Source organism: Gallinula chloropus (genome assembly GCF_964237585.1).
Source record: "Gallinula chloropus genome assembly, chromosome: 4".
NCBI lineage: Eukaryota > Metazoa > Chordata > Aves > Gruiformes > Rallidae > Gallinula > Gallinula chloropus.
In genome coordinates, this window is record NC_140088.1 from 23303689 (window position 1) to 23329603 (window position 25915).

The 25915-nt window shown below is 40.1% G+C and overlaps 1 protein-coding gene across 1 annotated transcript in view; it reads left to right on the forward strand.

Annotated features, from left to right (window-relative positions):
• KCNQ1 (potassium voltage-gated channel subfamily Q member 1) overlaps window positions 1-25915 on the forward strand; it is a gene marked incomplete at both ends in the record, with an annotated part of 343099 nt that overhangs the window by 60654 nt on the left and 256530 nt on the right. The window lies entirely within an intron of this gene.

Here is a 25915-nt window from a genome sequence, read left to right on the forward strand (position 1 = left end):
TTGCCACCAAAGGTGGTTAAAACTAATCTAGTCAGATCGAAGGGGGCTGTTGCTCAGCTTTGTGGGTGGTAATCTCCAAGATGAGGGGTGCAGTAATGAAGAGTTGGGTGTGGTAAATCTTGAATCTCTTACGGTCTTTGAAGTGATCACGAGCACATGGCTGCATGTGTCAGTATAGCTTACTTCTATAGGGTATAATTGTACTATTGTGTCATCATTACTATCAATACAAAACCAGCACATTGGTGTTTGAATTACGGCAGCTATTTTGATAAAAAGAAAAAATGCCACACAACCCAGCCTCAAACTTCAGGTGTCTCTACACCAAATGCCAGCAATATGCATGTAGACCAGTCCTGAGATAGTAGATTCCTAGTGCCTCTGTGTGTGTGTGTGTAAAAAAAAAAAACCACAAAACCAAACAAACAAACAAAACCCCAAAAAACCCACCCCACCACAAACAAAAAACCCCCCAAAAAACCAAAACCCCCCAAAAACCCCCAATCTTTAATGACAAAAACTTTTAAAAGCTGCTTGGACATGAGGGGTTTTTTTTTTTGGTTTGGGTTGTTTTGGTTTTTTTTCCAGATGTAACGACATGTCTTTTCATACTTGCATGTTAGGATCCGGCTCATATTTAATCACTGAGTCATGTGCCTTTCTAAAGCAAACAGAATTTAAAAGGATGAAAAGAAAAAATTCTTCTGTTAATTCTGAACTGGAAGCTTAGTGAGTTGTTACCTCATCTGCAAGGGAAAAAATGCAAGAAAATTAGTGGCTGTACACTGGCTGTGTTTAAGTCAAACTTCCCACTGGTGTGCACTTAGGAATACATTTGCAATACAGTAGGTAAGGGAGGGGATAGAACTAGTATTTTGAAGACCCTGAAAGCAGAAGATGATTTACAGCAGTAATCAAAATGAATCATAGAATAATACTGAGTTGGAAGGGACCCGTAAGGATCATCAAATCCAACTCCTGGAGTAATGAGTAACTGTAAACAAAGCCCTGTTTTTATATTTTGCCAACAAAGTTAGGAAACTCCATGTGAAAATGTTGGAAAAATTATTTCATGTAGTATAGTGATAACATGACATTTCCTTTTCTTTTTTTAATTACTTAGGTTAATGGTCAATGAGAGTCTGAGGTGAGAAGCTCAGCCATGCGTCGTCTCACAAAAAACGTGTACTGTCGCCATTCAGTCAAATGACAAATCCCAAAACAAACAGGCAGCCTGTCAGATTTTACTTTCTCAAGGTCAACAAACCATGGCTCTGAAATGCTAGTGAAGCTGTAAGAGAAAGCTGGTTCAGGAGTTGATTCTACTTTTGGAAAGCATCTGAACTCTGCCTTCTAAGTGTTGGGACAGAAAAGACTGTTAGGTTGCACATCCCAGGCAGCTTGATTTGTTTAATGGCTTATGTAAAGGGATGTTTTCGAGTTTAAAGCAAATCACATCTTTGTGGATATGTAATGAGCTCTGTGATCTACATCTAAATTGCTGTTTTCTTCTGATTTTTGTATCTGCAATTAGCTTTCTTTTGGAAAGAAGATAGTAGTCTTGGTAAATGCAGTGTGAGGTGTTTTCTTTCGATCCTTTTCTCACTGTGGTGTTGCTTGTGACCTTTGTTAGGGAGAGGGAATCAATGCTAATCCAGACAAATATCTTCTGGCACTTTAAATCTCCATTAAGTAGAGTCAGGGGCCTAGATTTTAATGTTGTCTTAATACAACAACTCTTCAGCACTATAGTTCCTGTGGATTTCATGTAAATGTGAAGATTGTTGCTACTTGCATCTGGTAGGGTGATTATCTGGAAAACAGCAGATGAGAAAGGGGAGCTTCTGCTGCTCTGCCTCTTTGAACATAGCATGGCTTAAAAATGCAGAACAGCATCACGACTAGTCCTAGTGCGAGATGACCATTTGTTACAAGAAGGAAGAAAGACACAAGCAGGAGAAACATCTTTCCGATGCTTTTACCTCACTCTGAGCTGTCTGTTTCTCCTTGCTCTTTAATTTGGTGTGTTGAGAAATTTGCCAATTGTTTTGGTTTTCTTAATATTTGAAGGGGAAATTGTTTTACTTTACTTACAAAAACTGGTTGCTTTAGAGAGCGGGAGCAAGATGATGGAGAGTGTCAGTGAAACCTGTTGTGCGAATGTGTAAGAGGTGGAGGAAGAAATGCTTAAGTGGCTTGGATGAGGGATGAAGTGCATGATTAGATACTTCTTGTCACTTCATTTTTCTGTCACCTCTTGGAACAAAGACTTCTTGAGTATTGTAATTCTTTGAAAAATTGCAATGTCACTCATCTCCTGTAATTCCTTCCCTAGCTCGATCTTAAATATCGTTACCTACTGAAGCAGCCTACAAAGTGTGGAGAATTCAAACACAGCCAGTGCTGATGAAAATCTAGGGGGGAGGCTTCTGCCCTTTTAGAGCTGTAAGTGACTTGTGTTGCCTGGCTGAATGTGCATTTAGACTTTCATGCACAACATTGCTTTGCTTGCATTGTGGCCCTTGCCTGCCATCTACAACAGGGAAAGGATGTGATAGAGGTCACTCTAGTGTGCCTTTTGCATGGTGGTAGGGAGGAGCATCCTTTTGTTCTCTTCTGGCTTCCTTGGTCTGTGCTGCCCACAACCTACAGTGTTCTGTGGCTCAAGGCTGGTGTAGATACATTTATTGGGTCCAGAGCTGCATGTAGATACCGTTGATTAACAGTTGAAACAAAGTCTGCACAGAAGAGGCAGCTCATCAAGCATGTCAGCTTTTTTGAATTAAATGTCTTTTAATCACTTTTATGTAATCCTGGCCTCTATCCCATGAGGCTTCAGGACCAAAAGAATTGTGAGCATTTTGAAACAAGTATGAAAATTGAACTAGTGTGGGACGTTCTTTCAAACTGCTGCCACTTTTCTTGTTGGTTCTTAGTCTTGGATGTAAGACTGAGAACAAACAGTAAAAATCTTGGAAAAGACTTTTGTTTCTTTCTCTTCATTTTGTTTTGTTTCCCAGTAAGATAACTTTCATGTGCCGTGGGACCAGGAGGAAAAACAATGGCATTTGACTGACCAGCATAGCGGAAGTGATATACAGAACAAAGAAGGCTTTTTATTTGTAATCTCTTAGGTTTTTTATTCATCTCAATTCATAACACAGGAAATCAATAATTTTCAGTTGCTTTGGTAAAGTAGTATTAGGTCAAAATCAAGCAGTCCTTTTAACAAACGAGCTTACTGTAATGTTCCTGGCTGTAAGGCTAAAGTTTCAAAGCAGTGTGCTTTTTGCTTTGATTTATTTATTGTCGGTAGCTTGTCAGGCCTTTGTTTGAATTTGGAGCCGTTGTGGGCAGCCAGAAATTGAACTTTATGTAATATAATCTATCTGTCACTTAGTATCAGTTCCCTAACAATGATGCTAACACATTCAGACTTCAGCATCTGGACCTCGCACTTGAGCTTTCAGCCACTAGGTAGGGTCTAATGTTTCAGTGCTTCCATGTAGTTCCTTCCCAGCTATTTCCCATCTGTGTATGACTGTCCCACTTCCCTAGGGGTCACTTGCCAGTGCTGCCAATGTCACCAGACAAGCCTTTTCCCAAGAGAAAATTTTTTTTTGAAAACTGTATCACTTGTTAAACTGTACTAGATTACTGGATTCATTGTTTTCCTCTCAAAACCCAGAAAATTCATAATAAAGCAGAAAGTTGCAAGATTATGCTTAAGCATGTCTCTGAGACTAAAATAGCTTTTTATTTCATGAAATATGAAAAACTGTGGTTCTTCAGTCTACTTTAGCCTTCATGCTGTAAAACAATAATGTTTCCATGGAACAATAAGATGTGATTGCAGGAAAAACTAAAAAATGGTGTTAAGAGGCGTAGCTGGGTTCTCAACCTTCCCAACAATGCCAGTTCTTAAAAGAAAAATCTGTATTAGTTAACGTAGTAAATGCTATTAAAATCTGTCACCTGCCTTCCACCTTCTTTAGTACTTTTATGGCTATTAGGCTTTTATGGGAATGGGTCTATAGGTACTCCATGCTTTTCTAGCTGGGCAAGACCTTGGAGGAAAACAGACAAACATGTTATTGAGCAAGAGAAATCTGTACTCTGGGCTTCCTGTGAGCTTCCAAGGATATGCTTCTGTGATTGCTGCTATTTCATATGCTATATGTGGTGCCTGAGAGTTGGCTGTGACTGAGGGTCCCTCTGTGCTTTGGGCCCAAACATGATATGGACACTCAAGTATTGAAGAATAAAAGCAGTATGTGGGCTGGGCTGTGTTTTGTAGGTAGCAAAATACCTGTTAGTATTTAAGGAGAGAGATCTGAACCATCTTTTCTTACATGCTGTCCCTCTGTGTTTTTTTTTTTTTTTTTTTTTTTTTTTAATTCTGTGAATTGGCTTCTTATTTTGGGCATTAATTCACAAGTTGGAAAGCATGACTAGAGCCAGTGAAGAGGCAGCTCAGCCCGGAGCAGTACCTCTTCTGTCTCTTACTCAAGTAGCAGGGAGGGAATGAAACTTCCCTCAGAAATCAGGCTGAGCTGAGCTGTGCCAGTACATCCGCCCACAAGGGAAGGTGACTGACTCCTGGGGTGGGGCCAGATCAAAAGAAAGGTGTGGGGAAACGGAAACAGGGGTGGAAAAGATTGCCAAGATGTTTAAAAAACAGCTGTGCATCTGTCTAGTGGTGTAGCTCCTGTTTGTGGAATAAATTTTGTGAAAGATGCACTTACTTATGTTAGCCTGTGATAGGTAGGTCTAGACCTACCAGCATGTTTTAAGAGGTTGGGAAAGAAAAGAAAAAACCACTGAACTATTTTGCTTGCACTTTTTGCTTTAAGGTAGTTTAGTCTAAAAATCTTTGAAGTAAAATAAATATTGTATTTTAAATAGCTGAAGCCATTTGCTGTGTTTGCAAAGGCTTTTGCTCTTTGCAGTCTGGTTTGAGGAGATTTTTGTGTAGAAGAAACAAAAATACTTGCAAGCTTGCCTTTGATTCCTGGATTGCCAGAAGTCCTCTTCTGTGTGCAGTGGAATTGTACAAAACACCACTTGAATATGAGTGCAAAGGAGAGTTTCACTGCTTGTGGGGTGATCTAGAACAGCTTCATTGAAATCTTTCATTTGGTGGTTGATTTCAAGAATGATGGGTCGCATTTGTTTCAATTTCCTTCCCTGTAGTGCTGCTGGTGCTAACAGCAGTCTTGATGTGGCAGCTGTTCAGAGAGGTTGTCCTCAGGATCCTAAACAGGTAACTACTGCTGCTAGTTGGAAAGCTCCTGTGTTTGTTGCCACCTGAAATTCTGAGCACCTTTAGAAGTTTTGAAATGTTCAGTGTCCCTGCACTGTGAAATCTGTGCTCATCTGGTGTAATTAATTCAGCTGGCAGGGACAGATTTACTATTAGCGATGAAAACCCTGTGAAACATGACAAACCTTGAAGTCAGATGAAAAGTGGCATTTTCGGCTGCGTTTTGCTTTGATCTTCCCTGCCAGCTGCAATGGGAATGTATATGGACTAAACTTGAAAATACACTTGTATGTCCAAAATGTCAGTGCCTGCAGTGCCAATGTTAGGCTTTGTTCTATACAACGGCTTCAGTTGTAAGTTACAATAGTGAGCTACAGATGCGTATTCCTCCTTTACATACTGTGGGATTTCAGATTCAGGTTTGGTACCTATCTGCTATTCTTTCCTCAGTGCACTTGAAATCAATTTGCAGCTTTTTCTGGAGCTTTGAGGTTCAGAGAAGTGCCACTGCTGTCTTGATATTCAATACAGCATTACTGCCAAGTTGGAGTGAAGATACATTTTTACGTCTTTCTGCACAATAAATGTGCAAAAAGACTGTCTAATGTCTAGTGATTTGCTGTATGTGGTTTTTGTTGCCCTTCAGTTTAGGTGGATGTGCGCAGGATGGTCTGTGTATCTATGAATGTGCATTGTTAGATCACATATGATTCTTAATAAAGTCAGAAAACACCTTGAAGAGTGAGAATGTTTGGGTTTTAATGAGACGTGTTTATCCCCTTAACAGAATTGCAAACAAACCTCTACTAAAAGGCTTGACCTCAAGAAAACAAGCCATGTGGAAGTCAGTCAAATCTACTCTAATGGGGGAAATTTAAATTTTCTGATTATCTAAATGCTAAAGTAACATTTCTTCAGATAGTTCTTGCAGTATGCCATGCATGAATTTCTCTACTATTTTCTGAAATGTTTATATGGAAAACTACTTAAATCCTGCTTTTGCCACTAAATCTTTCAAAAAAGATAAACGCACAGAAAAGGTTTGTGTACATGACACAATTTTGCTTGCTTACGTTTTAAGAGCTTGATTTTGCTCTTTGAATATAAGGTTATGTTTAAAAGCTACGTGCTTTTGGCATCTGCCCAGGTTATGTTCTTCAGAACTCTTTAGTATGGGCTAAAATAAGCAGTAGTAGTAGTAGTTTAAACAAACATGGCACAGTCAAAGCAAATGCTTTGATCAAGTATCTTTGACAAATGTGCAGTTATGGAAAGCTTTAAATAACGCCTTTTATTTCTATCTAGCTGTAGTGCATGGCATTAGATGAATCAAAACAGGTGGATTCTAAAAGTTACATAACTATCTCTTTTAGAAATTGATATAATTAATCAAGAATTATAGTAGTGCAATGTGCATGTCTTTTAGTAAGTGCATTTAAAAACACATTTGGCAATAAATATATCATCTAGTTACATAAACGGGCCATTACCTTAAGGAAAAGGTTAACTGAAATGATGTCGTTATCTAGCCTCTCTTATGTATAATTGAACTTAGTGCCTAAGTCATGTTTGGATGAAGGTTTCAGCTTTTGTTAGTGCTTCTACAGTTCTGAGCACCTGTATGTAGCAGCCTTCTGGGGGGAATCATTAAAGACTGCAGCTACAAGAAACTTGTACTGCAGGTTGTTCTTTTTCCTAGAATTTGTGAGATCCTGTTGTGTTGCCTGCCACTTCTTTTGCACTGGTAGGGTCTGCAGTGGTTATGATTCAACACAGGGTCCCTTTTTGGAAAGGAAGGACCTGTTGAATTTAAACAGGGAGAGGCCTTTGTCATTATATAAACATGTTAAGGAGCTTTCTTGAGCCCAAAGCTTAAAGCTATGATCTTCTAGATACAAACCACTTGATAAATTGGCACAAAAAGTGACAAGCTAGCAGTAGCAGCTTTTTCAATATACATTGCACCACAGAGCATAATGCCCACAGCTAAAGAATATCTCGCCATGAAATTTTTAGGTGTGCAAAATCTGAGCTGCATGAACAGTGAGAAACAACGATAAGAGGCTGCATTGCACTGAGGTGGTTCTGTCTGAAAAAGAAATGTTTCAGCCAGTGTATGTGAGATGGTTTCTGTTGAGTTGACTATCGAAGGATCGAAAAGTTCACCTACCTGTCCCCCTTGGGTGTAAGTTGTTCCCGTAAGAGATGGGAGACAGGGTGATCTGCAACATCTACTCTGCTGCTGTAGTTATTCAGTCTGAGTCATTGCTTTAAACTTTTGTTGGTCTCAGATTAACTTAATACAATAGAATGAGAGTTTTATGGTCTACTGAAAAGCTTTTATCCCTGCTGTTGGATCTGGCAGAAAATCAGTGGGTTTCCCTCACTGTGGTATGGCAAAGCTCTTTTTGGTTAGGGTGGCTTTTTTGTTTGTACTTTATAGCTTTTGGGAACCTCAGTGGAGCTTTTGCTTGAGGTTCAAAGATGAAGATATGCCATCTAATCTGAGGCTGAGATGTCAAATTAGGATCTCGGTGTTTTTCTGTATGTACCCCTGTCCTGCACAGGTATACAGATAGAGCCATGGGGTTTCTAGCTAAGAGCAGAAAGTGAGGTGGGAGAAATGCAGGCCTAATTGTGTTTCTGAAATTAAATCTAAGCTTCTAAAATCTCTAAAAAGCATGGGTGAATCTTTCTGATCTTTCTGAAGTTAATAGGTGTCCTGTAACCACCATGTCTCTGGCAGAGTTTATGCTTAAAGAATCTGGCTTGCTTTACAGGTCTGCAAATTCTGATCCTAGTGCTTACATCGCTTTGGAAGATAGGATAGGGGTCACAAAACCACTGAAACACTAGTAAAGACTTTGTCTCGAGGCGCAACGCGTATTGGTAGCTGTTGTGTAGCTGTATTAAACAGAAATGTTGTGTTTTGGATGATGCATCCCCTAATTTGAGGGTCCTGTATGTCCTCAGGAGAGCTAAATGAGCTTCCTTGTTTTTCTGGTTTAAACAAAATCCTTATGCTTTCAAAGTGTGGAGAAGCAAACAAATTTGATACCTTGTTCTCTTTTGTTGGATGCAGTTTTATTTGCTTGAAAATACATAGTTCTGTACTGCTGTTGCAGTGTGCTGTTTGTGTTGTACACTTTGAAAGGGGATAGCTGTGATATAAAGTCCACATGCCATTTCACCATGGTTTTGGGTTTGTTTTTCCAAGAAAAATGGCTTTAAAAAATAGAACAAATACCCCATCCCTTTACTTCTGTGGAATGTATGTGCCCTGATCATCTCTGGAAAGACTAACATTCTTTGGTATTTAAGTCAAGTCCCCCCAAAATGGGAAGCCAACTCCGTGGTCTTATTGTAGCAGTGTTGTACTTGGGTATTCATTAAAAGCCTTTTTTAGCATGGTGCAGTCTGACTGCTCTCACTTCTTTATTGCCCTACGTTTTGTCAGAGCTTAAGTGATCTTTAGGTTCAAGTATCTGTAATCCTTTGCTGTGGCAGGGCTGTAAGTCAAAGTACCTGAATGTAATGAGCAAACTCACCAGGACATGGAAATTGCCACATAAATAAGGTCTATGGGAGATGGCTTTAAATGAAGAAAGTTTTAAGACATCATCTCCCAGGATATCGGAAAGGAAATCTGCACTGGCTGGTTTAGAGAGGAAACACTGATTTTCACTGATGCAGTTTATCCAGCTTTTACTTATCCTACATGTCACCATACAATTACTGTGGTCTGCAACTGCAGTGCTGGGGAAAAAAAATGTATATACATTTTCTGTGTTGATAATGCCCCATATATCAGTCCCTGTGTGCCCAGAGGTTCTTCATTACAGCCCTGTCAATTTGCACAAGCTGCAGGGTGGCTGTTAAATTAACTGGTGAAACTGTGAAAAGTTCCTTTTAGAGTGCCTAGCTCTCAAGACTGTCTCTACTTCTTGGTATGGAAGTTTCCCTCACCTGTAATTTTAAAGGGGAGAAATGTTGAGCCTGGTTCTTCAGGATAGTGCAAAGGAAAGTGTTGGTGGAGTTCTTGCAGGCAGCCTGAGGTTTTGGCTGTTTTTCCTTCAGCTTACTTAGGAGGACCAGTCTTGGGTACTCTCCTCATCACAGAAAGTGCCTTTGCTGTCCTGAGAAAAGGTTAAGCAAGGAGTCTTAAGAGACTTATAACTTTTCCCTCGTGCTTGTCTGATAGCAGCGGGAGAACACACCTCTCTGCAAAACCTGCCTGGTGATGCTGACTGGCAGGACTGCAGCAAAGGGAGGGCGAGGAAGAGCCTGACTGCTTTCTGTGCTCTGCTCCAGGCTGAGTGTGCCCTTATTGTTATTTCTGGATGTGCTGATTCAGCATTGCAATGGTGCATAATATATACAAAATATGAGTGGCTGCCTGTGTCAGATTAAAAAGTAAACAGGTCAGAGTGTGTCCTCTGATGAGTATTTATAGCTCACTGACATCAGCAGGAGCTATATAGATCTGAAGGCAAATTTGGTTTGTGTGATAAGTGGAAAAAAGTGTTCTTTAAGCAAACGGAGCAGAAGCTGCATGTTGTACATTTAAGTGAACATCACTTGTAGCTGTCTTAATATATGCCCTACTTACACTGTATATCTAACCGTAGTGATTAGCCCCTGTTAGGTATAAATGTGGTGACAAGCTGTACCTTTATGTAGTTGCTTAAAAGTTGCAAATAGGCATGACTGAGTAGTTGAAGGACATTGAATTAAACATGCTTGAATTAATAGGGTAATGATTGGTGCTGCTCAGAGCTATAAAATAAACACCAGCTAGAGCTGCGTGCTATGTGGCAACCAGATCGAGCCATGGGGTTGTTGGAAGTATTCTGAAATCTCTCAACTTTTAAGTGAGAGAGATAATCCTAAAAAAGTTCTCTACGTAGGCTCCCTGTGCAGTTAACGTTTTAAACCCCCCTTTGGCTTGTTGTTATGACTTCAAAGATATTCTAAGGCCTTCGTTAAATTGATCATTAACTCTGCAATGTTATAATTAGACATTTGAACTTGGCTGCATTCAAAAAGAAAGCGCAAGAATGAAAATCCGAACCAGAGTTGTTTCTCTGCAGCTCATCAGCGTGGTCAGAGATGGATTAAAGTTCCACAGGAGTTAAAAAGCAATGGGTATTGAAGGCATTAACCAGCCTTGCAGGAAGGATAGGGAGACATTAATCCACAAAGTTTTTCTTTGAAAGAATAATGTCAGGAACCTGAAATAGGTTACGGCTGAAGATTTAGATTTAAGCTCATAAAACCATTTGCATGGGAATGTTGGGCTAGAAGTGAGAGTTGAGGAAGCCCTAAGTTTCCAGCCCAGCGATCGGATGTGTTGTGCCAAGTGGTTGTGTGCTGCTGTGGACCTGCTACGAGACTGTAAAAGCATCAGGGGAAGCGCTGTAAGGCGGCTTTAAACAACAGCGGCGAGCCCAAGCGGCAGCTAAGACTAAGGGTTAGATGCTGTGGATAAAGTTTATGAGGTCGAGGGCTGGGAGAAGCTCAGCTCTACATCTCCCACTTTCTTTCCTCAGTCTCTCCTGATGGAGTATGAGTCGAGACAACAGCTGGTAGCTACTATACGCCTGGCTGCATAGTGGATGGGAAAACCCGTCTCCATAGTAACAGAGAAGGCATTGCATGTGCTTCTCCTGCTCGATCTGGGGAGTAGCTGGCTAGAGACATCTGGTCAGTGTAGCCAGTTCTCAGGGGAAATGAGCTCATTTCATCTGATAGTAACCACAGAAACTTTCGACTTCGTTTAATAGTATGGTGCAGAACATGAAATAGAACTGACTGGTTCAGCGGTTTCAAAAGTCAAAGCTTATCTATCTATTTTTAGATAAATATATATATATTTTAAGGAAGGCTATTGCATGTGCCTGTTCCCCCACACCCCGATCTTCTCTCTGGTGATGTTTCTGTCCAATATGATGGTGATTCTTGAGTGTAGGGTGGGGTTTAGAAATGTAAAGGCAGTTTTCTCTTTGTAAATATTTATTTCTTTTGCTTACATGAAGTCTTTTTGTTATACAGTGAACCCTGTAATCCCTTCATTTTAGCTCAGTGTAGTGTGAGATACTGTCTGTGTTATCATACAGCAGCTTGTATTCTAGAAAGTTTGCCCCCACCCCAAAAATCTCAACTCATTTAACTCTTCATTAATTTCAAATGAAACATTCTGAACAGCTCATGTGGTTACAAATAAACTTTGAAAAAAAAGACTAGTGAACATGTATAAGTCTTGAGCTATTTAACATAAAGTAAAAAGTTAAGTTAATCAATTAAAATCATAATTTTTGTGTAAAATACAGGAAAACTCAAAACTCATTTTTGCAGAACAAATTCTGCCTGTGGTATGCAGAGACTGTACTGAGGACGTGGTGGTTGAGTATGCTGCTGGTTTTCCGTTCACTATGAAATTTACAAGCTTGTGCTATCCTGTGTGACTGACTTGGAGGAAATCAAACAATGGAAATTTTTTCATATGCATGTGAGGACATTGATATGTATCTTTCATATGCCAATAAATTAATGTAGTGAACAATAACTTTTCTGTATGTATAACGTATGTAGGCAAGAGTCTTAGGAGAGGCACAAGAGCAAAATCTGAAATGTGCGGGGGACAAATAGGCTGGTGTGAGGCACACCATCCCCTCCTGTTACTCAGTGAGTTGTTGAGACCATGATGAACTAGATATTGATAATGCGTGGACAGACGTAAGCCTGAACCGTATGTCTCTATGGGAGACCATCAGTGCTTTGAGAAGCCCTACCCGTGATTTCTGTTTGAGCGTGTGCAGTTGGATGAGAGAAGTGTGATCTGCTCTGCCAGGTAACAGCAAGGAATATGCTCATATGGAGAACAAGAGCTGCGAGCTGCCATGGCTCTTAAAGATGAGGGGAGTCCAAAAGTTTTAACTGAAGTTTAAGAAATCCTTATAATAAACAAAGGGGCTTGAGCTTCCTAAAACATATCAGACAAGTGCAGCAGATGTTCAAGGGCCCCAGGTGGGTTATATGGATGTTAACTAACCAGATGAACTGAAATCAGTTAATGAAAGAACTTTAATCAATCTGAGTTGATTCAAGAAGTGACTACACGATGAATACATATTCTTTATAGAATGAAGACTCATTGTTTTGTGTTCTCTGCTGACCTCATGTTCTGATGAATCAAGAGTTATATCTCTCTGGGGACTGAAACCATTGAAACTAGGTGTCAGATTTTTTTTTTTTCCCCTCAAGTAGTTCTCTTTCCTACTTGTAAAGAGTCATGTAACAGTGTGGAGAAGTGTGTGGGTGGATGGTGGGAGAGAGGAAGTGAAGGGAATCTTTTCTGTTTCACTCTTAACTTCATATTAAGTTTCATGGCAAGTGAACTCTCCTTGAAACTGAAAAAGAAATCTGTTTCATACTTTTAAAAATATCTTTCTGAAAATGGAGGGGGGAGGGGAGTGTTGTGTAAATATAGATTACAGGAATCGATAAGAAAAAAATCTACTTAATCATAGAAAAATTTCATTATTAAAGAAAACTGACAATGCTGGGGGGTTGGGGGGTCTTGAGGTGGATGGTTGCTTGCCTTTCTGATTTTGTTGTTTGCTTGTTTTTATGAAGCTGAATTGCTTCTGTTGAAACTTGCAATAATTCTTCCTAAAGCTGGATGTTTTGTAAAGATTAGAAAATCCCGATGAGTGTCATTAAGAACATGAAATCTTCTCTCTTGAGCTGTAGAGAGGGTATTTTGTTTCTGCCAGGCTCCTTATTTTCTCAACACTTTCAGGAAGTTTGAATCTCCTCTGACATGCCTGACCTGCTGATCTGTCCAGATCAACTAGTAGATTTGGGAGTTTTGAGAGGGAAACTAGAGGTAGACAAGGTAATCACATGGACCTCTCTAAGGAAACCAGCCCCAAAATAGAAAGCCCTCATAAACCTCTCTTTTCTGAGAACTAATAGTAAATTTCCTCTGCTGTTTGTACCACTGCTCCAAGCTGAGAATACTTTATTGGATAATTTAAAGCAGTTCTTCTAGGCTGACTCTGTTGGGTTTTTTTAAATTATTTTTCTTTTTTCAGGTAGTATAAGCCAATCACGTAGGCTTTCTCTTCACGGAAAAGGACAGATACTCTTTGAAAGTGTAGCCTATTATATTTTAAGGTGCCCTTGAAACTTGAGATGAGATAAATTTCCCTTTGTACGTGCCTATTCCTCCCCATTAATTATTGAAAAAAGCTATGTATGCTTACCCTATTCAAGTATTTGGAATTTCCATTCTCCATGAAGTCACTTCCTAGCCAGGCAATATTAATTTAGTTAACTGGTATTAATACCAATGGTGTTTGTATAACTGTTTTGTAGTTATGAATGTGCTTGAAATATATCACATGTGGTCACACTGGCTTTTAACAGTTTGGCTGGTACTTGGAATAAAATACAATTAAGTTTCTGATGCCTGGACACACGCTGGCTTTGGTGTGAGTTTTTCAAGAAGTATAAATTGTTGGTTGTGTGGCTCAGTGCTTAGTAGTGTAAGGGTGTAATCTTGCCTTTTCAACAGGTAGGTTCAAATGTTCTTGGCTGCTGCGGACTGGAGCTTATGTCAAGGGTCATGCCATGGGCTTGGATGGGAATATTCATGAATGAAGTGATATACAGTGGAAGAGGTGTCAGAAATCAGCTCTGTGTGATGTAGCACGGGCAGCTTAGTGTTAAAGCCCCAAGCTCGAAGTCTAAGCCTGTGATCCAGATGAAACAAAATGTCAGAAGTATTCTTCCTGCCAAAACTCTGAATAGCTTTTTATCATTGAGTCCTATGATCGTGTTGGCTCACAGGCAAAGTTGCACAATGTACTGAGCAGCAGTAAGAGGTGCAACCTGAGCAAAAGAGTAGCTTCTCAGCTCTCAAAGAGGAATGAATACTTCAGTGGGGTTCCTTTGAGGCTGAATTCTGAGTGACTTATCTTTGTATTTATTTTAACAGTAAAACAAGTTCAAAGTTGAAAAAAGACCAAAACCCAACAAACCTGCTTTAAAGAGTAGAAAGAACTACAGAACATGAAGTAAAGTTAAAAGCAACTCCGTGAATGTTGGTAAGGATTCCAAAAGTAGTCTTTAATTGCTGCCAAGACTAATGTGGCTGGAATTTTCACGGAAAACATCACTGCAGTAGCCAGTTAGTGTACAAATGCCTCCAGTTTGCAATAGACTTATTTTTTCCTCCCCCTCAAAATTTGTTCACACTGTTCTCTACATTAAAACAAATGTATCCACGTTTAGCACTATGCTTAAGATTGAAACAGCCAAACATGATTTTGCACAGCAATTGTAGAAGTCAGGTGGTGGTAACTATTCAGTGTTGCACTGGGAACTGTTTGCTTATTCTACAGCCACAGTTGTTTGCTATCTTTCTAAACAAAAAAATAATCAAATTTGTTTGAAAGATAATTCCCACAGCCTGCAAATCATTGATAAAGAGTTTATAAAGAGGGCGTTCGTAGCATTTTTGAGGATGATTTAACACCGGAGATGAACATTTCATGTCTTCAGAGCATAAAATATTCATTACTATTACTTAAAAGGTGTGAAACCACAGATAGTATTACCAGAGAATTCTACTACTTTTTGAGTACTGTAATGCATGTTGTTTAAATAGACATAATGTTTCTGGCATTAACAGTATGCCATTTGGGACAAGTAATATGGTTCATGATAACAGAGTTCTCTGATGTAATATGCAAGGGGCTGATTTCTAATGAGAAAAGCTTTATTGATGGACTTATTAAAACATGTATTCATGTCATCAGCTTTGGTATCCCAAGTGCAATAGCTTATAAATATTCAAATACCCAGTTATGGGATACAGCTGTACCATACTTTCATGTCTAATAGGCTTCCTTTGGCCATCCGGCTGATGAGGAAATGCGTGTTGTATGTGCTTTTCTAGTGTAATGTAATTGTTATTAATTACACCCCAAACAGTACATCAGTTGACACTTCTGTACAAAGTTAAATGTGTTATGTGTTTAGGAAGAGGGGAAAGAAACACAAGGTTGTCATTAAAGCCATTTTTAGCAGAGCTGAAAATAGGACACAGATCTGAGTGTGGCAGACCCACAAGATCCACCAAGAAGGAACTTTCTGAACGGGTGAGTTTGGTTTTGCTGCCTTGGTAACTGCTCCCTTTGGCAGAGGAGGACAGGCCTTTGACCCTGATTTCCATGTTTTGGCTACCTTTACTGATGCCTTAAGAAAACTATAAAGCTACCCAAACTGAACCTCAGTTTACATACCCTCTTCCTCTTCTAAGGCCCGCAAGGCTGGCTAAAACCTTAGAGATTTGATCATTCCTGGAGGTCTTGGCCACTTGAGATATTATTTATTTTTGTAAATCCATTTAAAAAGGATGTAACCCAGACTCATTGCATGCAGTATTTATGTCAGTATTTGATTGCTGTGCATCAGGACTCCCTTTTTCCTGCCCCTTTAGTCCTAGAAAAGAACTTAGCCTGATAAATATTTATTTTGCATATTGAGAGAATACTGCTTTAGAAGGCTGCTTTAGAGTGAAAAGAGTGTTATCACCTCTTGGTAATGACATAGTGGCTAAAAATGTTACATGTTTCAGTTGTTTGTCACAGAGTGGTAGCTTGCATATCGGGTTTGTAAATAGCAGATTTAAAGCACAGTCACCTTTCTTGAATGGAACCTCTTGCTTTGCTTCTCTTAAGCCAAGTGGTATGTGTGTCAGCTCTTACTAGGTCTTCCATTGCTGAATGAGTATCTTTTCAGGTGGGATGAGCATCTTTGGTTCCAGTGGGTAATTTTAGCTCTCTGGTTTGGCAGTAAGACTTTTGGTGTCCAGGTTAAACTTACATCTGACACAATGGGATCTTGAGAGGCTTGAGCAGGACAAATATTAAAAATAGCTTTTTGAAACAGAGAGTATTAAGAACTGCGCAGATGATATAAGGGGAAGGCTAAAAAATTGGATGATCTTTTGACATGTAAAAACACCGTGAAACAAAAACACTTTTATAATTACTGCTAGAATTCTTCTATCTGTCACATAAGATACTGTGGAGAAAAATGTTAGGGCATTCCTAAAGATGTTTTGCTTAATTCCCAATTTAAGCAAACAGTAAATCTAAGATCTGTATAAAATTCAGCTAGAATTTTATAAAAATCAGCTAAAATTTCCTAGAAAAAAATTCTACCGTGAATCATCTGGAAGTATAGGTCACGTAAAAGGCATATATACATCAAGCTTTTGAAAAATAAGGACAATAGTAATACAGTAATATGAAGTGCAGCTCCACTGCTACCTGTTGGGTGTTCTGATATGTTGTTCTGGTTTGAACTGAGATAGTTCATTTCCTTTCTTGTAGCTGGTATAGTACTGTGGTTTGGATTTAGTATGAGAATAATGTTGATAACATACTGATGGTTTTAGTTGTTGCTGGGTGGTTGTAGTGTCTACACTAAGTCAAGGACTTACCAGCTTCTTACACCCCACCAGTTGCACAAGGAACTGGGCAGCACATCTAGGACAGCTGACCCAGGCTGGCCAAAGGGATATTCTCTACCATGTAATGCTCTAGATATAACTGGAGAAGTGAGCCAGGAAATGGGATCACAGATAGGAAACAGATTGGGCATTGGATTCTGCTTAGGTTTTGGGGTTTTTTTTTTGGGGGGGGGGGTGGGGGCAGGTGTGGTGTTCTCCCCCCCAGCACGTGGTGAGCAATTGCTTTTGTACATCACTTGTTTTTTATTATTATTGTTGCTGTTACTAACCTTTCCCTTTGTTATGCTGTTAAACTGTGTTTATCGCAACCCACAGGTTTGAGGTAGTTTTTTTCCCCTCTCCTTCCCATGCTGTTGGGGAGGAAGGGGTGAGTGAGCAACTGCACAGTGCCTGGCTACTGGCTGGGGTTAAACCATGACATATGTTAATGCGTTTAAAATGCATAACCAGTGCTTTTGTGGTTCTAGCAAGGTATATTTTTAAGCAGATCCTAAATCTTTCCTTGCATTGCACAATGTCTCAGCACAGAAAAAGCTCATCTGTCTCTAAACCACGCTCCTTGTGCCTCTTCTTCCAAGTTGCAATTGTTTTTATTCTCTTCAAGTACCACTCCATGGAGGTAGTCTCCTGGTTGGTTGTCTTTTACTTGCTACATCAGCTGCCTGCCAGCCTATGTACTGTTGCAGACCCTCTGGTTTATTCTTGACATTTCTTAGGCATTGCTTTTATAAAGTCCTTCCTCTTCCAAAGAGTTTTGGAGTAGAGTGTTGCTGAATTCTGCCAAGTATCGGTTTGGGGTTATTAGGCTCTTTTTTTGTTAAATTCATTCCATATAATGCCTATTAGTTTCCTGAGGTATTTGATGTCTTGAAGCTCAGACCAGCTGCCACTGAGAAGGCCATGGCTTTTTTAAGATTTTTTTTCTTCCAGCAATGAATAGTGCACTTGTCCTTTATTTGTAAAGGGAGCAGGGGAAAGGTGATAGCGAGTGAAGGGAGTTTCACTGAGCTGAAGTTCTCCTTTCGCAACTTTGAATTCTGCAAAGAGCTGCCTCTGTTGCACCATTTATTTATCTTGGACCCAAAACTGATAGAAACATGAATCCGAGTGAAAATATAAGTCTTTGCACATAACGCTAGCTTGGTTAATGGGGTATGCAACTTCAGAGAGATCTGGCTTCTATCTTCGTTTTGCAAATGTAAGTTTAGTTTGGTCCATTTGGAACATTATCAAAGCTCTAAGGAGAGTTTGTGCTGAGTTAATAATGTGCTTTGGTTGGTATAAATTAACTTCCCATTTTGGTATGCTATAATCCTGATGCGCTGAATGATGGCCACAACTGTTTAATGCTCACTGATTGGAATGAGCGCAGGAAATTGGCACGAGGAGGAAACTACTTGCCTTCAGTATGTGAAATGTATTTGCCACTTAGCTGAAAATGCTGACTTTGTTGCCTTCGGTTAGGTTTATTTTGCCTGTCAAATAATTTTCCTCTCCTCCTTCACAAATTTTAGAGGCGACTGTAAAATCCTGACTGAATGGGCTGTGTACATATGGCATCTGAGAGGTTTTTTATTAGCTTAAACTAGCACATGTGTTTTCCTGTGAGGAGTATTAAGTGCCTGGACTACAGGTTTAGTGTGAGACTGTTTTTGCAGCTGTGTGGAAGAGCATGATGCGTATTCCCTGGAGCAGGCCTGGGAGAGAGCTCAAGTATGTTGCGGCAAAAGCAGGTTGTGTTTATGGGAATGTCAAACAGAAATATGGCACTGGAACTCTTATCAATGCTGAGCCTGATACCAGTAACTAAGCAGCGTTGCCCAGGTGTGCTTTAACTGCACAGGATTTGGTTGCAGAACTTGGTGTCTCTGTCCTGCAAAGCTCTCTGGAAAGAAAAGACAGGGTGGGGTTTTTTTTTTCCCTTTTTTCCCCCCCTTTTTTTTTGTGACCTGGAGGTGGTTAAAACCAGTGTTAGTCCATTTGAAATTTAGTTCTTGTTAAACTGTATTTGCTCAGGCCAGAAACGTTACTTTTGGAGGATGAATTTTGGAAACATGCTGCTTCTAGAAAAAGAGGTTAACGTGAGTAGACGTAGAAGTAGAGGTAACATCCTGGTCTTGGTGACCTCTCTGCTTCTGGCAGTGTCCTACCTGCAGATCACATACCACACCCCAGAGACAGTCCAGTACAGCCAAAGCCCGTGTAGAGGAGCTAGAAGGATAGAGCTGAGATTCCTGAAGCAAGGCTGTCTAGCCTTTACAGTGACATTTTGTAACGCCTTTCTTGGAGGGAGGGCAGGTCTGGAGGGCATGTCCTGTCCATACAAGAAAGGCAAGAAGATTAACTTTTTCAGAAAGAGCTCCTCTTTAGTGTACACTGGACCTGCTTTTTCTGGAGCAAGTTGTTGAAGTAGCTCATGGGAATGAATGTGGGGGCCACATGACGTTGCTGTGCCTATCCAGCCATACTTCCATCCACAGTGTTTCTATCTTGCCCTGGTTTGTTCACTTGCCAAATACTTTGGGTTAGAAGTCTAGTTCTTGAACATATTTTGTAATGGGGGAGAACTCTACACGAAAACAAGTATCATACGCAAAATGTGCAAGCCCAGCTTAATTTACTCCTGTAAATTCCTGGTGGATATCATCAGCATCTATGGTGAAAAGCTAAAGATGTCTGCATTGCGAAGAGACTCGTGCGGGGCTGATGGTGTGGAAAGTTGTTCTAATGCAGCAGTGCTCTGAGACTGTGCCTCCAGGTGCAAAGTTACACTACTGACATCTGAGGCCTTTTGTAGGTGGTGGAAAAATTTCAACTGCCTGAGTTTGGCTTTGGCTGAAACTTCCAGTGTGAAGAGAGCTAAGGCAATCAATTGAATGCTTTCTAAATGTACCTAAGGGAGTTAGGTGCCTGACTGCTATTGAAATTCAATAGGATTTTGTTGCTTGTAGCCTTTGGAAAATCTCAACCTAAAATTGTGGGCCTGCAATATTTGTTATTGGTCCCAGTGCTATTGTTCTGTGCTCTCGGCACCGATCAGGAGAAAACAGAAAAGCTTCGGCACAATCAACAGTTCTAACTGTGCCTTGTAGTAAGTGTCCCTTTTTTTCCCAGAACATGAATCAAAAACATTAATAAGAGGACTTCAATTATGTCCAGTAATTTTGGATTATTTCTGGGCATCTGAAGATAGACATATTATACAGATACCATGGGGTTTTGTTTTTTGTTGCCTGTTTAATTGTTTGGTGCCAGATATGCTGGTTAAAGAATTTTAGCAAATGATTGTTCCTTTATTTCAAAAAGCCTACACTTACTGTTCTGGCTTTAAGCATTTAAAAAAAAACCCTTCTCTAATTGTTGTTCTTCCCCTTGAAAAGATGGAATTTACAAAACTTTGGAAGTGAGGAGATTAAGTAGGGGGACAAAATCCCCAACCTTAAACAACGCTTTTGGCACCTTCTGTTAATCAGTAAGTGTTTATATTTATATGAAAAACTATTTATCTTTTTATTTTTGATCTGTACTTCATCAAGTTGGGATTTTTACTTTATTGAGCTTTGGTGGCTGTCTTTGTTTGCCCAGGCCATCTGATTTTGCTGTTCTGTGTATCTTAGAAAACACACTACAGCTTTCAGGAAAAAATCCTGCCTTTCTCAAGAGAACAAAGAGGGGCCTCTCTATACAAAATGAGTGAGATTAGAAGAAACAGTTGCCTTTGCTGCTGTTAATTTGCATACCCTGCTTCAGCTACACAAGTGCTGTCTGAAGCATTTTGCAAGCCCTGATGTGTCAGGTGAACAGTGTGCTGTGAAGTGGACTCTAGTTTTCTCCGAACTGACTGCAAGAGTTCCGTTTTTGCATGCTACCCTTCTCTGAGGGTAAATACAACCTATTGCTCTGTGTGAGAGACATTCCTGCTTTTTTTTTTTGACCTTTTGGTGTCTGTAGATGATAGGCTGTGCCCCTCCTTGTGAAGAGCCTGTTTCTCTTGCCCAGTCCAGCTCCACAGCCCTTGGCTGGTGGCAAGTGCCCCGTTAGTCACTTTGCATTAGCATCAGCAACTCTATTGTCCTCTCTTTTGGCTCCTTCTGAGACTGCCTTGTCACAACTTTGGACAAAACTTTTGGCAGTATCCTTGCTCCACTTCTGCTGCCTGAGATGGGGTGCAGGTTCCTGTCGGCGCACTAGCTCTGTAGCAGAGCACTTCCATTGCCCTGCCTTACTGGTGTTAAGTAGCTCCACAGGAATCTTATGGCTGAGGTAATACTGGTTCGGCACACGATCCCTGTATAAGCTACGGGAGAGCTTATTTCCTTGTTTGAAGCAATTAATGGGAACTTTGTTCTTGAAACTAGAATCTGAAAGAAACTGGATTTGAAAGAATCCTGGAAATAATGTGGTTGATTCCTCTGTTGAGGATAGTGTAATAGAGCTTGTCATATGGCAGAGATGGGTAAGAGTCATCTTCCCAGTAAAACATTGGGGTGGGAGGAAATTCTTCCAATACAAGAAGTATGTGCTTGCTTATGAGGCTTAAAGCCATTCCTCTCATTAGTTCCTCTGGTTTTCCTATGCTTGTTACCTGCCTTTCCTCTTAGGGCAGCCATCTCTGTGACAGATGGAATAAGCTGTATGTTGTCAGTGATTTTGGTCTTGGTCTTTGGAAGCCAATCAGAACAACATAGTGGTATGCTTTGCCTCCTTGCTCCTAAACCATGTATTTTACCTCTTATGTTTACGGAGATCATTGAAAAAAGTTTAGGCCCATGAGAGTAATGGCATTCCTGTTCATAGCAGGTTTCAAATGACATCATCAAGTCCTCACACATCAAATGGCTGCATGAACTTCTGTGATGCTCCATGACCAGTTTTAGCTTTGAGGTCTACAGGCAGAGCCCTAGGCGATATATTCTCTATGCAGATGCTTTCTCAGCCTCCAGAGACAATTTCTTTAAATAGCTGTTGTAAGGGTGTCTTGATCCATGTCAGGGTTTTGTTGTGGTTCCTCCTACTATCCCCCCCCCCCCCCCCCCCCGCTATTAATTGTTTAAAAACATCATCTCCTTTAGCTAAGTTTAGGGACTCTGTTCTTTGTTTTGGAATTGCTACTGCAGTTTATCTCGCAGTGTGGATGTTGGATGCTTCCCAACATTAGATAGTAACTTTTCCAATCCAGTAGGGATGGAGTAGTAAAGGAAAGGCTTTTCAAGATTCATTTATTAGCAAAATAAACCAGATATTCATTTTGCTAGTATACTTGTGTGTATTTGTTTTCATTGATCTGACTCTCTCTAGTCACACAGGGGAAGAAATCTGGTTCCTCCTTCAATTCAGCCACAGTCATTTTCATAAGTAACTTTCCCCTGTTGTTCTCTTACGGAAGGAGCTTTCTTGTTCTTTTGCCTCATGGCATTCTGAAGTTTGTCAGGGCAATATTTAAGGTGTTGTTATCCATAGCAGGTCCAGATCTTCAGTGTAAGTCAAACCTAGTATGTGGGCTCTTCATCCCAGTTGTTCTTTGAGCTCTTCTCTTTAAGTTCCCTGTGTGGGTTTACTATGAAACCAGGATTAATCCATGGGAACTGTGGAGATACAGGTGTAATGACACATAACTTGGGAACTCTGCTTTTACGTCCCTTCATTAGGTGATGAGAGCTGTACTTTAGCCAGCTGTCTCAGGCTAAGAGTAATTTTTATTTTATTCTCTTTATACTTGATGCAGTTCCCAAAACTGTTCATGTAATACCTTATCAGCTCAAAGGAACTTCTGTTGCCCTGTCAAAAATGTGAAGGTGCACTGGAAAAAATCTTCTGTGAGACTTTTGAGATGGATCCCACACGCTGATCCCACTTCTTCACCAATGCACTAGTGATGACTCCAAGCTCCTTTACTGATCTTTATGAGAAATATTTAATTCCCTGGCATCTGCTAAATGGCTACCTGGAGTTCTACTATAGTTCCATCAAGCACTGTACCACAGAAAAATGCCCAATGCTTGCTACACTAGTCTTGTCAACCTGTTCCTGAAGTTTAAAGTGTCATGAATTTACATGCAGTAAGTTCCTTGCACCTGGAGTGTTACTGACACTGATAAGAGTTCTGGAGAAAAACAATATGCATGTGTATCTCATGTTCACATTCTCTGCTTTTTTCATCTGAGTTAATCTGGTACATGGCTATGTTGGGATCATGTGACTGAGAAGGTATGAAGATGGCATCAAGCATATGCCTGGATTGAGCAGGAGGGAAGACAGAAGTGAAGGCACCGTGTACAAATCGATGATTAAAAGGGGGAAAAAATAACAAGTTTTTCTTTTTAAGCAAGAGGGTATGCCCACAGTATGAAGGTGCACAAACTTTGTTATCTCATAGGGATCTTTTTACCATGTTAGGATTTTTTTTTTTTTAAATCTGTGTTGTGTTTCTTTTTTTAACTTGTAGAAAGGAGACCACAATTAAGTTGCATAGGATTGACTGGGCTTGTTGTGCAGTTCAGTTCTTGTCTGCAATTTTAAGCAAGAAAACTCTTCCACTGAGCTTTAATCCCCACCCTCCATAGTATGTTTTGCAGGCAGTTTCTCTGTTTGCATTTTCCCATTGTGTTTGTTATTTGACTCATCTTTGTCTGATCAACACTTGATTTTTCTGTATCAGCTTCTCAAACCTGTGTTTCAGTCTGGCCAGTTCATTGGGAGCAGCACAAACTATTGTACGGTGCACTTGGTAGGTAGGTGTTAAGGAGGCAATTAGGAGAAAGTACAGAAGACACAGTGGACCAAATTAATCTGTAGTGCGGCTCAGGTTTGCTGAAATTCTCAGGTGTTGAGGCATTGCTGCACTCTGCTAGGGTAAAGCATACTAAATGGAATTAGCCCTAATCAGATTGGCATCCTTCTACTTAACATAAAGTGTCACTTGAAGCAGTTAATCAGGAAGATATAGGCAATGTTTTAGTAGCTCAGGAAGGCATAATTTTCTAATGCACTTTGTCCTTGTCTGCAAATTTCTGGCTGCTAATATAGGTGTGTACTGACAGAAATTCATCACACACACAGAGCCCTCCATCCCCAGGAGACTATTTATTAGATTTATGCAACACAAGATATTAAAAGCACTTTTGTCTGTCACACAGCCACGGGCAGGGGAGGGGGAGCTTGCCAGTTGCTAATGGATACCTGGAGTTTTTGTGTATGACCATGAAGAACAGCTTGTGCACTTTCACCCCCAATGTTCCCTGAATAACTTGGGTCTCATTTAGGTCAATAAGCCTTTATCAAAACGTCAGGAGTGAAAAATGTGTCTTGGTGTAAGCCAACTGGTCGTTCCCTCCAGTCACCGGAGTCTATAGGACAATCAATGTTCTCTAAGCTTGTCTGCGTGTCACGCAAAGAGCTGGATGACAGTAACCATTGACTGCATGTCTGTCGCATTGTCTTTGGGACAGCCCCCATTTGCATACTTGCCGGTGTGCCTGTTATCCAATGAACCATGGAGGGCCTTTAAAAAACATACGCGCACAACTCCGATGCAAATTTGCTATGCAGAGAATACACGCTGCTTTAAAGCACAATCCAGGCTTTCACTTTCTACCTTCCTGCTATAAAACTGAAACTGTGATCCTGACAAGGCCACGGTTCCTGGTCAGAGTGCTGTTTGTGGTTTCATTGTGCCAAACCATTAACTTTTCTCAGGGTTTTTCTTTTGCCTACCAAGATTTTGTTGTTGTTGTTGTTGTTCCTTTGCTTTTGGTGAGTGCTGAATTGATATCTGAACAGTATAGTCTGTGCTAACACATACAGTGTGAACCCGTACATCCCTTCCTCAAATTAGTTATTTTGAATGAAGGGCAGATTTTGTTCCCTCTATGGTTGCTATTGTTTTTTGTGAAGGGAATTTCCTCTGTGGTAGTGATGTATTAGTCTTCTGCGTGTGGAAGAACACTTCATGCTAGATTTTATTGGCCATATCTGTGGAACATATACGATCACAGATCAGAAATGACAGCCTTTGATGCTTTATTTTGCTGTGACAATTGAACAGCACCTCATGTAAAGCAGGGCTCATCATCTTGCCATTCACTGCAGGTTTGGAAATGACATTAAGTGAAATTGGACAAAGGGAGACTTTAATTGCTTTTGAAGCTTCTGCCATGAGACACAGGCTTTCTTTAAAGCATCTGCTGCTGCAGATGCTGTTTCTTTAGATTTATGAAGTTAATTATGACTATAGTTTATTGGAAAATATTTAATAATAATAATAATAATCCAATTTTTAAAAAGTTAAGAGTTTTGGTGGATCCTTTTGGAATGAAACTATAGAAGAGATTCTTGGCTGTGTTAAAGGGTCCAAGCTTCATGATTGTTATTGCCAATGCTCTGGACAGTATCATTGTGTCTTGAAAATCTAACTGGAATACAAGTGACTATAAGCAATCATGGTAGCTGTTCTGCAGCACAGGTTATGAGATTGTCAAAACCAAGTGAAAAAGTTCTGGCTCATGTCCTCCTAGCTTTTCTAGGAGAGTCACAGAGTCAAACTTCAACACTCTAGGGCACAGAGATGAATACTTGGTTGTGCTATCAGGAGACTGGCATTTTAGCGCCACAGAAAGATTATAGTGAAATCAACTGATGCATAACCCTTTTTTTCCTCCACTGTGTACAGACCTATTATTTTACTGAGTATTCAGCACAAAGCCTCATGCATTTTTGAAGCTGATGACTCCCATTCGCCTTGACTGGACAGTGGTTCTATCCTGGTTATTTCAGTTTATTTAGAAAATAATCAGAGCTACCACTTTGTGTCCTTTTTGCCAGTCTGTAATTAAAAGCAGCAGTGTGCCCTGCAGAGATGTGAGGATGATGGATAAAATGTTTAGCAGCATTTTGTCGTCACTGCCGTTGCTCTTTGTATTGTATCACTGTATGAAACAAGCAGCTTGTTTCTTAATCTGCATTATCCTATGCAACTGTGATACCTTATGATTGGCTTCTCTGCTTTACTCTTTCCATATGCCATGTGCTGTGTGTTGTAATTGTAAGCTACTATTAGCATTTGAGTTAGTAGATTTTGCTCTTAGGTCTAATAGAGAATGTGACCAATT